Below are 13,243 nucleotides of genomic sequence, written 5' to 3' on the forward strand. Positions count from 1 at the left end.
TCTTCCTGCAGTGGAAGCGCAGAGTCCTAACCACTGGACAACCAGGGAATTCCTGAAAATTTTTACTTTAAATGATATTTCAAGGCTATGTTGTTAGATGCATATAAGTTTATGATGATTATATTTTCTGGACTGTTCCTTTTAGCAGTTTGAAAAGCCTCTCTTTGTCCCAATTGAAGATCTGCACCCTGAATTCTATTTTATTACAGCAGATTTATTTGGTATTTCTCTGATAAATATATTTTTCCTTTCTTTAAATTTTGTTTTGTGTATCTGTTAAAAATAGCACAGACTCGTGTTAAGATCACAATTGGTAATTTTAATATAATTGATGTTTTGGACTATTTCTACAGTCTTGATTTTTTAAATAAATGTTTTATTTATTTATTTATTTGTTTATTTATGGCTGCATTGGGTCTTCACTGCTGCACGCGGGCTTTCTCTAGTTGCGGCAAGCGGGGGCTACTCTTCGTTGCGGTGCGCGGGCTTCTCATTGAGGTGGCTTCTCCTGTTGCAGAGCACGGGCTCTAGGTGCATGGGCTTCAGTAGTTGTGGCTCGCAGGCTCAGTAGTTGTGGCTCACGGGCTCTAGAGCACAGGCTCAGTAGTTGTGGCGCACGGGCTTAGTTGCTCCTCGGCACGTGGGATCTTCCTGGACCAGGGCTCGAACCCGCGTGCCCTGCATTGGCAGGCGGATTCTTAACCACCGAGCCACCAGGGAAGTCCCTACTGTCTTGATTTATGATTTGTATTTCCATAGTTTTTTTCTGCTCTTTGTTGCCTTTCTGTTAGATGGGTTAAAAGTTTAGTTTACTCCCTAACCTACCCCCCAACTTAGTATTTTGGAAGCCAGACCTCCTATTTCTATTATTTTAGTATGCTCTAGTTGCTTAAAATAAATGTCCTTCTTTTCACTTCTCATCTTCTCCAGATCATGTTTCACACAGTTCCTAACTATTTAATTCAAAGGCCACCAAAATCTGCTTCCACTCTTATCTTTCTAGGCTCACTTTTCTCAACCATATGCCTCTACAAAGCCTAATCTCTAGTTAAACTACATTACTTGTCAGTTTCTAAATAAAATACAAAATTTCTGAAATTCTGCTCTGGTTCATGATGTTTTCTGATTCACTCAGTCACTCAACAAATACGTTATTCAAAACCTACCTGGTGCCTGGCTTTGACCAATACCAGTTAACACAGGGCATATGGTCTCTGGACTTATGAAGCATTGAGTGGAAAGACTAAACAATAAACACAAATAGAATAAAGTAAAACTTCATGAATACATGAATTCAGATAAATTTTAACTGGGAATTGGCTCCCATCTCCCACAGCAGTCACTGGACTACACAGCTACCAGCAGGTGGCACCAAACCACCGAAGTCTGACCTCAGACTGACTTGGATACCTTATTCTGAATCCTGGAACCCATTCCACACACGCACTTCCTCCTCCACAAAGACTGACTCGGGTCGTTTTATTAAACTCACAAGAATGCCATTTTTATGTGATTTGAATTTTTTAGAATTACTTACTACTTCATCATGGGAGTTTACTGTATCACAAGTTGTAGGTGGTAACCAAAAAAGAAAAGGGAATGCGAGTCTCTGACGAAAGTAACAGAACAGCCCTAGTTGAGACTGAAGAGTATCAGCTAAAGCCCCTACCTCCCTCCGAGAGAGTGACTTTCAAACTGATATCCAAAAGATGACCAGGAACGAAAAGCTGAAAAATGAAAAGCAGTATGTTCCGGAAAGAAAACAGCATACAAGAGCACCCTGGGAAGGTAAAGTCTGGATTAATGGAAAGGCGAAAAGACAACAGTGTGTGTGTATGTCTGGGGTGAGGGTATTGTGTAATTCATCAGAGTATAATGCTTAAGAGCTTGGGCTCTGGAGCCCTAGCTGACGTACTAGCTGACTTGAAGTCCTTGCTCCACCACTTAAATAGATGTCTAGCCTTAGAAAGGCTATTCAGCCTAGGGTTGCTGAAAGTATTAAATCTATTATTGTATAAAGCTCTAAGAACTATTCCTGGCAATACAGTAAAGAAATATTAATGTTAGGGTTCTGTTTTTTGTTGCTATTATTGTTGTTACTGTTTCTAGATGGATGAGAGGAGAGCCCAATTATTCAGTGTCTTGAAAGCCATGTTAAAAATCCTGACTAGTATCCTGTGTGCAATTAGAACCACTAGAAGGTTTTATGGAAGGGAATATCATGATTCAATTTATAAATATTGGGTTGGCCAAAAAGTTCGTTCGGTTTTTTCCGTACGATGGCTCCAGTAGCGCTTAGCTGTCTTTAACTTCATTCAAAACAATTCTGTTGGACTGTATTGTGACAGCTCTCATATCAGCATGCATTTAAAAAAAAATTATCAAAATTGGTGAATTTTTCTGTAGCGATTTTAATACTGAAGATGGAAGGAAAAAAAGCAACATTTTCGGCATATTATGCTTTATTATTTCAAGAAAGGTAAAAACGCAACTGAAACGCAAAAAAAAAAGATTTGTGCAGTGTATGGAGAAGGTGCCGTGATTGATGGAACGTGTCAAAAGTGGTCTGCAAAGTTTCGTGCTGGAGATTTCTCGCTGGACGATGCTCCATGGTCGGGTAGACCAGTTGAAGTTGATAGCGATCAAATCGAGACACTGAGAACAATCAACATTATACCACGCGGGAGATGGCTGACATACTCAAAATATCCAAATCAAGCGCTGAAAATCATTTGCACCAGCTTGCTTACGTTAATCGTTTTGATGTTTGGGTTCCACGTAAGTTAAGCGGAAAACACCTTCTTGACCATCTTGCCGCCTGCGATAACGTAACGAAAACGTTCCATTTTTAAAACAAATTGTGATGGACGATGAAAAGTGGATACTGCACAATAATGTGGAACGGAAGAGACCGTGGGGCAAGCGAAATGAACCACCACCAACCACACCAAAGGCCGGTCTTCATCCAAAGAAGGTGATGTTGTGTATATGGTGGGACTGGAAGGGAGTCCTCTACTATGAGCTCCCTCTGCAAAACCAAACAGTTCATTCCAACAAGTACTGCTCCCAATTACACCAACTGAAAGCAGCACTCTACGAAAAGCGTCCAGAATTAGTCAACAGAAAACCCATAATCTTCCATCAGGATAATGCAAGACCGCATGTTTCTTTGATGACCAGGCAAAAACTGTTACAGCTTGGCTGGGAAGTCCTGATGCATCCGCCATAGTCACTAGACATTGCACTTACGGATTTCCATTTATTTTGGTCTTCAGAAAATTCTCTTAATGGAAAAAATTTTGATTCCCTGGAAGCCTGTAAAAGGCACCTGGAACAGTTCTTTGCTCAAAAAGATAAAAAGTTTTGGGAAGATGGAATTATGAAGTTACCTGAAAAATGGCAGAAGGTAGTGGAGGTGAACACGTTGTTCAATAAAGTTCTTGGTGAAAACGAAAAATGTCTTTTTACTTAAAAACCAAAGGAAATTTTTGGCCAACCCAATATATTTTTTCAATCACCTGGCCTACAATGTGAAGAATGGATTGCTTGGGGTTCCAGGGGTGGTGGGCAGGAATCAACACAAGACCTATTAGAAGGCCAAAGGCCAAAGCAGCAGCTCATATAAAAAATAACTACAGGTTGGACTAGGCTAGTAGCAATAAAGTTGGAAAGAAATTGGTAGACTTACGATACATTTGAAGGTAAAACTGACATGATTTGGTAATGAACTAGGAGGTAAGGGACGAAAGGGTGGCAATGACGACTTCTCACAATACCCGCGCCCCCCAACCTTGAATAAAGTCTTCCTTACTGTACTTTAATGACTGTCATTGAATTTTTTTTCTTCAACACTTCCCAAATGAAAGTTTATCTTTCCAGGCTCAGCTAAAATATGAACTTTCCATTACAGGAGCTAACAGCTCTCTCCTCCTCACTCTCACAACAGTCTTTAGGTTATAAAGAGTTGTTTTCTTATATAGTTTCCCCAATAGAGACAAGCTCCTTTACAGTCAAGGCTATATCTAATTTCTTGTTCGAGCCCACACAAAAAAAGTGCTACACGCACCAAGGGCAGCCTCAGATAACCTCGCAAATGGCCTCAAAGACAGGGCAACTCCTCAAGCTCTTTTCTTTCCTCGGAAGGAAATTCAGTCTGCTTTCTTCTCCTTTCAACTATTCTATCTCTGAGGATTCTGTTTCCCCTAAGATTAATTGTAGAATTAACTAGTCTTTCATTAGCCTCCCCATTTCTTGCAGCCGCCAAAAACAAGTATATAGGGGTTCTTTTTGTTAAAGTGCTTGCTACTAATTCTAATGAAAAACTCCTGACTCCCTTTGTGAGTTGGTAAACTGAATGCACTGGTTTCTGCCCCTTACTTTTATTCCCATGGATGAGGTTCACCGAAAGTTCTTCCTTTTTTGTGTGTGGAGGCCTCTCTTCCCAGAACATAGCCTGCAGATGAAGCCTAGACATAATAATCGGTGTCTTCTTACCTCAAATAGATAACTGGCACTTCTGAGGGCCTCCTAAGCAGGCCTGTAATGTAGCAATGGGATTAAAAACAAATGTGATTCTGCCAGCCTTGTTTTTCCAAATCAAACGGCTAAAGCTTACTGTTGTAAATCCAAGTAGTAATAGATGCTACCTGTTTGAGTTCTTTTCTCCTCTTGAACCAAATCCTTGATTCCCTCTTCAAAAGAATTTTTTCATTATAAGTTATTATTCTAAATCTTTATTTTATGAGGATTAAGTTGCAGGGGGGAAAAAAGGTGATATATATATTAAAAAAAAAACAAAAAAAAAACAGGATTCAGATTCTCCTAAAAGTCTTGTCAAACACCATGCACACCAAGAAGTCCCATTTTGCTAACCAGTTTAGAGACATAACTCCTTTCTTTTTGACGTAAAACTTTCTAGGGTCATCTTTTGCAAGCTCATCTAGTGATAAGAAAATCTCTAAGTTCTAGCTAACAAATAATTCATATTGTTCAAATATATTCTTAAGTAAGTCCTGGAGGATAAGTACTTATTATCATGACTCAGTCTTATAGAAAACATATGAAAAGCATTTTTCATTAAATTTAAAGATTTAATTGTTCATTCCTTTTAAGTAATATATGTATTTTGGCTGATCTACAAAGTAAAAAGAAATCAAACATCCAGTTATGACCAAATGCTGAACGTAAACTTGGAGAATATGTGATATCTATTATATAAAAACTGGTACTCTACACCTTAATAATGTCTAATGGTAAGAGAGGAAACCGGCTACATTCCTTCTTCCCTTGATATGCTCAATGGAAAAAAAATTACAGAAATGTAGAAAAATTTTTAAATAAAAATTAGTCCTACCTCATCTCCTAATCTCACTCCCAAATTGTAACTAACCACTGCACACACGGTTAGTTCTTAGCACTGTCCCCTTATTTTTTGTGAATGGGAAAGTCACTCATGTTTTTGATGGTACTGTACACACATTAAAAAAAAAAAAAAAGGTGAGATTTGGGAATGCTTAATTCCATCTGACTTGCTTCTCTGTCCCTAAACCCCTCTGCCTTACCAGTCAACTGTGCCCTTATGATAACATTTAAATATGACCCATTACAATAGCAATAATGCAACCTGGAACTTATACACTAACTACTATACCTGGCAATTCTTTGTCTTTCCTCACCTTTCCCCAACCCTATCTACTTCATACTATTATTTCCTCAAATACTTGTTTTTCTCAACTTAGTTGGTAACCTTCTTTGAGTCCAGCCACCATGTTTTATTCAACTATGAATCACTTACTCCCTAGGAGCAGTACTGTGCATAGAATAGGTACTTTGTACATGATAAATATTACGTTTACCATTATCTCAGCTGTACTTAAAGACTGACATATGGAGGAGGAGAAGGGAGAATTTATCTGCTGCTTCAACTGCTTGAAAAGAAATGATTCACGAATTTATTATTTTAACTTAATTGCTAATATTAACTCTAAACAACAATCTCAGGAGTTGTTAATTTATGTATTCTGATTTGTGACAAAGCAATTTTACACTATGGTGAATTTACATGTTTTCTTCACTAGAGTCTAAGTATTGCATGAATGCAGACATTGCCCCTCTTGTCTATTGCTCGAGTCCCATGCTCTAAATAGTGCCTGGTATATAGTAGATGCTCAATGAATGTTTACTGGTGAATTAATTAACAGCAGCAATGCATTACATCACCTCATATAAGCCTGAAAGAACTTTAGTATCTCTTCACCCGCAACAGCAATCTTTGTGATGGGTATACTATACACAGTAAGAAACTACAGGATTAACTGAGTTCTCATGATGGCAGAAGCTCTCTTTTGGTGCTATCATTCCCAACAGCCGAGGTAATGGTTCTCAAAGTATGATCCCTGGGCCAGCAGTATCAACATCAGCATCACCTGGGGACTTGTTAAAAATGCAAATTCTCAGGACTTCCCTGGTGGCGCCGTGGTTAAGAATCCACCTGCCAATGCAGGGGACACAGGTTCGAGCCCTGGTCCGGGAAGATCCCACATGCCGCAGAGCAACTAAGCCCGCGTGCCACAACTACTAAGACCACGTGCCACAACTACTGAAGCCCACGCGCCTAGAGCCCGTGCTCCACAACAAGAGAAGCCACTGCAATGAGAAGCCCGCGCACCACAGCGAAGAGTAGCCCCCGCTCGCTGCAACTAGAGAAAGCCCGTGTGCAGCAACAAAGACCCAACGCAGCCAAAAATAAATAAATAAATACATTTATATTTTTTAAAATGCAAATTCTTGAATTCCAGCTCACTAAGTCACAAATCCTGGAGGGGGGGCTAGCGATCTGTGTTTTAACAAGCACTCCAGATGATTCTGACGTATGCTCAAGTCTGAGAGCCACTGGCCACAGAAATTTTTCTCATGGAAATAGAAGGGATCTCAAGCCAACAAAAAGGTCATAAAATACTAGATGAGGCTTTAAAGAAATGTACTTAATGTTCAAACATTAGAATGTTTTTAGAAGAAGTTAAATTAAGTCAATCCATTAAGTGACATGAAAAACTACCAGTATATAGTTGACAGGGTTTTTTTCCTTATCAGAGATCATAAATCTGTATTCAGATCCCTACTATGCGTTATTAAGGAAAGAAAGCAGAAATAAGGCAGAATATGGAGGACAGGTAAAATAAGACATGGATGAGATCTGGGAAAACTGTTTTTTAGATTCCAACTGAAATTTAGCACTTTAATTTTAAATAAAAGTACAAACCACAGTAGTTTTCCCAGTATCTGTGACTCACGACCAACAGAAATCATAAAATATTTTCATATCATATTATAGTTGTTACATATATCTCAAAATATACTTTACGGTCACTACTTTGAAATTACAGCAGTAAATTAGATCTGCCACTAGATCTCATTATTTAATGCATTATTAAAGAAACGTATGTATTAATATGTCACAATTAAAAATAGTCTGAAAGCTACATTTCAATATATTTGGTTCCTTGGCAATCCTAGGTATTTCATATATTTAAAAACATTGTTCTGAGAGAAGGTCCACAGGCTTCACCATATGGCCAAAGAGGCCCACAATATAAAAACATTTAAAAAACACACTAAAGTTAACAGTTAATAGCCGTGTTAAAAGTGTTCCTGACCTCCTCTAAGTTACGGTCCCCTTCACAAATCTGAGAAAACGCATAGACCCTTTTCCAAGTTTACAAAGGGGCATGGGGGATGCATAAGGGACAATGATTCCTTCTCCTGAAACAGCATTATACCAAAGCACCCACCTTTTGATTCCAAAAAGAAACGCTAGTTGTGCAAATACCTTAATCTCTGTAACTTGTAGCTTAGTACGGGCAATGAGCATATCTATAGCCCACCTCTGCAGAGGCAGGCAATTTAGTGGAAAGTGAATAAGAATAGTCAACTAGCTTAAAACCAGGGAACTGTGAATGAGGAGCTACGGAGTTCAGTCTTTATTTTACGTAATGCTTTGACTGTCTTCCTTTACCTTTCATTTCACAGTACTCAGTATTTTGGAAACAACTAAATTTGTATAAAAAACATACTTTGTTTAAATCTCTTAAAAGGCTTCCCATTGCCCTTTAGATAAGGCCCAAAAAACAGGTACAAAGCTTTCAGAGTCCTCCCCCGTTAAGATTTTACCTCTTTAGCCTCACTTTCATCCCCTTTCCTTCTCGTAATCCATATTCCAGCCATGCTGAACTCCTTTCTGCAAAGCAAATAGGCCATGCTCTCGTTCCTCCAGACTTTCAGACGTGCTGTTCTCTGCTTGGCCAATTGCTTCAGACCCTTCAAACCTGTTTAAATGTCACTTCCTCAGGGAGGCATTCTCTGACCTCCTAGCCATTCCCCTACTGTATACTCTCTAAACCTTTCATTAATCCTATCACAACGTTAACTCATCACATTTTATTGTAACAACGTGTTTAACTGTTCACCTTCTCCACAAAGCTGAAAGCCTGGTGGGGGCAAAGACAGGGTTCATTCGCCACAAGGTATTCAGCTGGGCCTGACATGCTGCTGGCCCTCAGTAAGAGCTGGCTGAGGAATGAATGCATGGATCTGCCTAGAGACATGTTTTAAAGCATTCCTGTGTGTATATCTAAGAAGTCTGAGCTATCCCAACTTGGCAACACCTATAACCTTGTGTACTACTCATTTAAAATTCCATATAATCTGTATTTAGCCCTCTCCTCAGTCTGAATTAACAAAACTGTATTACTTAGACACATTGTTATATGCAAAATTGGAAGTTAATTAGTGTTTAAAAAAACAAGTCTGAGTGCAAAGGAATGAATGCTACTAGTTTCCCAAATTAAACAAATATCCTCTAATGATCGACTGTCTGGATATACTTATCTTTCCTTTTATATAAAATAGATGTTTCCTGAAAAGCATACAAATACCATTTAAAATCATTCCTTTTCATTTGTTTTATTAATTGACAGGGTTGTTCTTTGCTTTTGGCCACTCTCCTTCACATAATTAATAATCTGTAAAACTTCCATTCAAGGTGCACTAAAAATCAGTGGCTACTTTAAAGAGCCCTTGAAGGATCCTGTTTTAAAGTGATAGTTTAGAAAGCAGAGAAGCTTCATTTCATTTTCTTTCTAGATCACAAAATCCAATTAAAAACTGACAATTATGATAAAACTCTACTTTTTTTTTTTTTTTTTTTGGCCGTGCTGCTTGTGGGATCGTAGTTCCCTGACCAGGGCCCGAGAAAGCACCAAGTCCTAACCACTGGACCACCAGGGAATTCCCAAGCTCTACCTACTGATTAAGTAAAAGCATCTTATTAAAATACTTTTTCATCTTCTATACCCTCCGTTAATTTATTACCTTATATGGTTACTTTGTATACTGTTAAACAGTATAGTTAAATGGTTTTTTAAATACCCTCTCTTAAATGACAGTAAAGAATTTAGAGATCATACTCAGCACATGCAGGGACTTCCACAACTGCAACTCACCTCCATTTTTCATGAACCTGATATTTTAATATCCAATTCCCAGATAATGGGAATTTCAGGACGATTCAGAATTGCATGATAACATATTTCATTAATTCTAAGACATACATTTTTTCACATTTTGACATCTCTGAAATCAGGATGTATTTTACAACTGACGATATCCTAAAATTTGTAATTGCCGGCAGGTTTTTCTTTTAGTGGTCTAAAAATAACGTTTCTTACAATTGATGGCATCTTAAATGAAATACTGTTAATAAAATATTAAAAACTTCTCTCTAATAAGGCTTTCTAACTAATCTAAATAATAGTATAATTATAATTCACACAATTCTAGAATCAAAACTAAATAAACTTAAGATTCACATTTTACCTTTTTAGAAAACTAGTGACCAGGCTAAATTCAAGAAAATAGATAATTGAAAGAAAACACTTCTTAAAAAATTATTTTAGGAAAAAGTATAGATTAGAAGCAGAAATAACACACACACAAAAAAAAAAAAAGACTTGAAGATGTTCAGTCAGCGGTAACTTCGAAGGAAGTGAAGGCGGGAGACAGACCTAGAGTTTTGTCTATAGAAGAAACAGATATTAGGGACACGGCAGGGAATTAACTTAGACAGCAGATTCCTTAGGCGGAAAAATACTATTATAATCTTTCTCCCTCCACAAGGAGGGATCGCTGTCACCCTTTAAACAAAAATACGGAAACACAGCTGAAATCATTGTAGTTAAATGTAAAGTTGCAAACATTCTTAATAAATTAAAGACCAACCTACCAGCATTGTCTTCCTTCTGGCTCAATCTGTTTCACCTTCAGGTAATCCTAGGGTAGGGGCTCCTTTTCAGATCCCCAGTTTTTCATGTCGATCTTCTACCTCCCTGTGGCAACAATATTTTCTAATTAAAAGAGTCCTTTTGTGCCACAGGGAGGATTTCTGATGGTATAACACATACAAAAGTTATCAAGGCTCATCGTGAGGTCAACCTAGTCTTGAGAGTCTTCAAGAAAGAAATGTGGTTCCTTATCTTATTTTTCAATAGAAATCTGGTTTTATTTTTCAAAACTGCATTTCAAAAACCTGAACTTTCATTTATTAAAAAAAAGCACTACTTTCTTGTTGAAGTATATAAAAATTCTTATCATTCATCTATCTTTTCAACTAACCTCTAAACACAATTTTGTTGATCACAAAAAAAAAAAAAAAAAAGTTTTCTAAGTTCTCTTGATAATTAATTTAACTAATAAGACCAACCTTTTATGTTTTGATACTTGGTTAAAAACCAAAGTCCTGTTCCCAATGAGCAGAAGAGAGAAGTAGGAAGCTACCAGATCCCTTTGAGCCAATGTTTGTTAGTAAAGATTAATAAATAAGTCTACGTGTATTACATAACAAGATGCTAAATATGCTTAAAACATACATAAAAAAGGCCAGCGGGAAATTTAGAAACGTGGTAGTTACTGCCCCCTCACTGGTAAGATTATGGGTGATTTTCACTGTTTATTCTTTGTAATACTTTCCAGTTTTTCCAATGAACGCGTATTGCTTTTATTATTAAAAAAAAAAAATCAAATTTAGGTGTAAGCAAGAATGACTAAAACTAACTGTGATTTTAAGATGAAGTTAATCTAAGTATGACAACATTATGGCTTTGATATATTCTGGATGACCATATTTATGTTTTTTGGATGACTACCTTTTTATATTTTAAATAACCCTACGGTATTCAATATTTAGCATATAAACAAAAAAGAAAACATATTTAAGATTTTACATAGATGGTTCTTCATTATACTGCAATTCTAAGTCAAAACTCAATTTGCTTCAGTCTGTATTTCTTAACAGCTATGTGTTAAACTCTGTATTATATGCTATATTCAACAAAATAAAAATATGGGCTCTGTACTCAGGGGCTTGTATGCTCACTTTGAAAACAAAAGGAGTATACACACAAGAACAGTGTAAGAAAGTCAATGATCATGTGTCTAAGTCCAGATGGTCTCACAGAAGATCAGGAAAGGGAGTGTTTAACGTAGGCCACAATTGCTGCGGACAGCTTCATGTGGTTGGGCCTGAAGGAATGGATAATACTTAAAGACATTCTTGATAGAAAACTATATTTGAGCAAAAGCTCAGAAGCATAAATAGCACAGCCATGAGAAGGGCAGAAAGGAAAACTGCTAGAATACAGTGTTTCTGTAGATAAGAAGGCCAGATTTAAAAGGCTCTACTTCTGGATGATTCCGTGAGTCAATGAATTTGGTAGAGGAGTGGACTTCGAAATCTGATAAACAAAGAGCTTCAGGAGAATGATAAATGTAGATGCCAGAGCACAGTAAGTTAAGGAAGGAATGAGAAGGAAAAAGTACAGACTTAAGGTATAAAACATTTATTTGTCATTTTAAAAAGTCAAAGTGAACGGAAAGAGAAAACTACAACAGAGAAGTATTAAACAAATGTTGTTTTAATGTATAAAAGACCTTCTCCATATCTGAAGGCCCAAGGAAAGGTTTTAATGAAGTTAAGGAACGCTTACAGAGCACTTACATCACAAGTGCTGTGCTTTATAGGTTTATTTTATATAATCCTCACAACACTGAATTCCTATTTTACGACAGTGAGATATACTCTGAAACAGTTAAATACTGCCAAGTAAGTGATCAAGTGGAAACCTGAAACCAGGACTAACTAACCCAATCAATATTCTTCCCTTTCTTACTAAAGAGAGCCACTTAAAAGGCTTAAAAGAAAAAAAAAAAAAAAAAAAAAAATTTAAGCTCCGGATTAGTCACCCAGGATTTTTTATTATATTTGACTACTCTTTGGCTCTTCTTCTTGTCTTCAAAATGTAAACATTCCCTAAAGTTAATTTCTTAATTCTGTGTCCTTTGTTATCTATCACAGAGTGACAAATATAGAATTTAAAAATCTTCCCCTTGGGGAAATCTCTCAAATTCCTTTCCCCTTGGAGTTTTCATGTATTCCCATGGCTTCAGTGAGGATGATCCCAAGCTGGTCTCCGCTTGACCTTTCTGTACTAAGCGTCAGCTGTACTAGATGGCCTTCCATTTGCCCCTACGGATCTGTACTCCACCCTTCGCTCTGTCCCAGGAGGCTGACTTCCCTGGCCCCCTCTCTGGGGCACTGCCCTCAGGTCAGCTATGTCCTTTGATCAAAGGTCCCAGATTCTCTCAAGGTAAGCCTCTCTCCAGGGCTCTCCTTCTGGGTTCCAGGAACCCTTCCCTCTGTTTGGCCCTTGGGCCAAAGGACAGAAACAGCCCTGCTCCTGCTAGCTCTGGAGTACCACCCCATCACTGACGGTTACCCTACACTTGCCGACACACTTGTAACTAGCCATTTATTGAAACATTCCGTAAATTATCCTAATTTGAATATGCCCTCTCTTTTGTAATGGGACACTGACCATACATTTGCACATCTTTAAATACCTAATTATTTCCCCTTAGATGCTCTGCTTCAAATCAAAATCAACATGCTTATTATCAAACTTAACTGCTTCCCCAAACAGTCTTGCCTTCCTCAAAACTCTTTATGATACTTTCGCCATTATTAGGGTCAAAAAACTGAGTAATACCTTACCTATCTATGTTTCTCCCCCTAATCTATCATGCCTAGTCTTATTAGATCTCACATAGTAGAAGTGCTTATATAAGCCCCTTCTGTTCCTATTGCTTCTACCTTGTTTTAATACTTCTCAAGCCATCCCTGAGTCATACATAC

At 37.6% G+C, this 13,243-nt stretch overlaps 1 protein-coding gene across 9 annotated transcripts in view; it reads right to left on the reverse strand.

The window, feature by feature from the left end:
• ELF2 (E74 like ETS transcription factor 2) overlaps window positions 1–13,243 on the reverse strand; it is a 93,824-nt gene that overhangs the window by 34,902 nt on the left and 45,679 nt on the right. Inside the window, exon 2 of one of the 9 annotated variants that reach the window (XM_059923623.1) lies at window positions 10,280–10,382. The exons of the other annotated variants lie outside the window; for them this stretch is intronic. The gene's annotated coding sequence lies outside the window, so the exon portion shown is untranslated. The remainder of the gene's footprint in view (window positions 1–10,279; window positions 10,383–13,243) is intronic. 9 annotated transcript variants of the gene reach the window in all.

Source organism: Balaenoptera ricei, chromosome 5 (assembly GCF_028023285.1).
Source record: "Balaenoptera ricei isolate mBalRic1 chromosome 5, mBalRic1.hap2, whole genome shotgun sequence".
Taxonomy (NCBI): domain Eukaryota; kingdom Metazoa; phylum Chordata; class Mammalia; order Artiodactyla; family Balaenopteridae; genus Balaenoptera; species Balaenoptera ricei.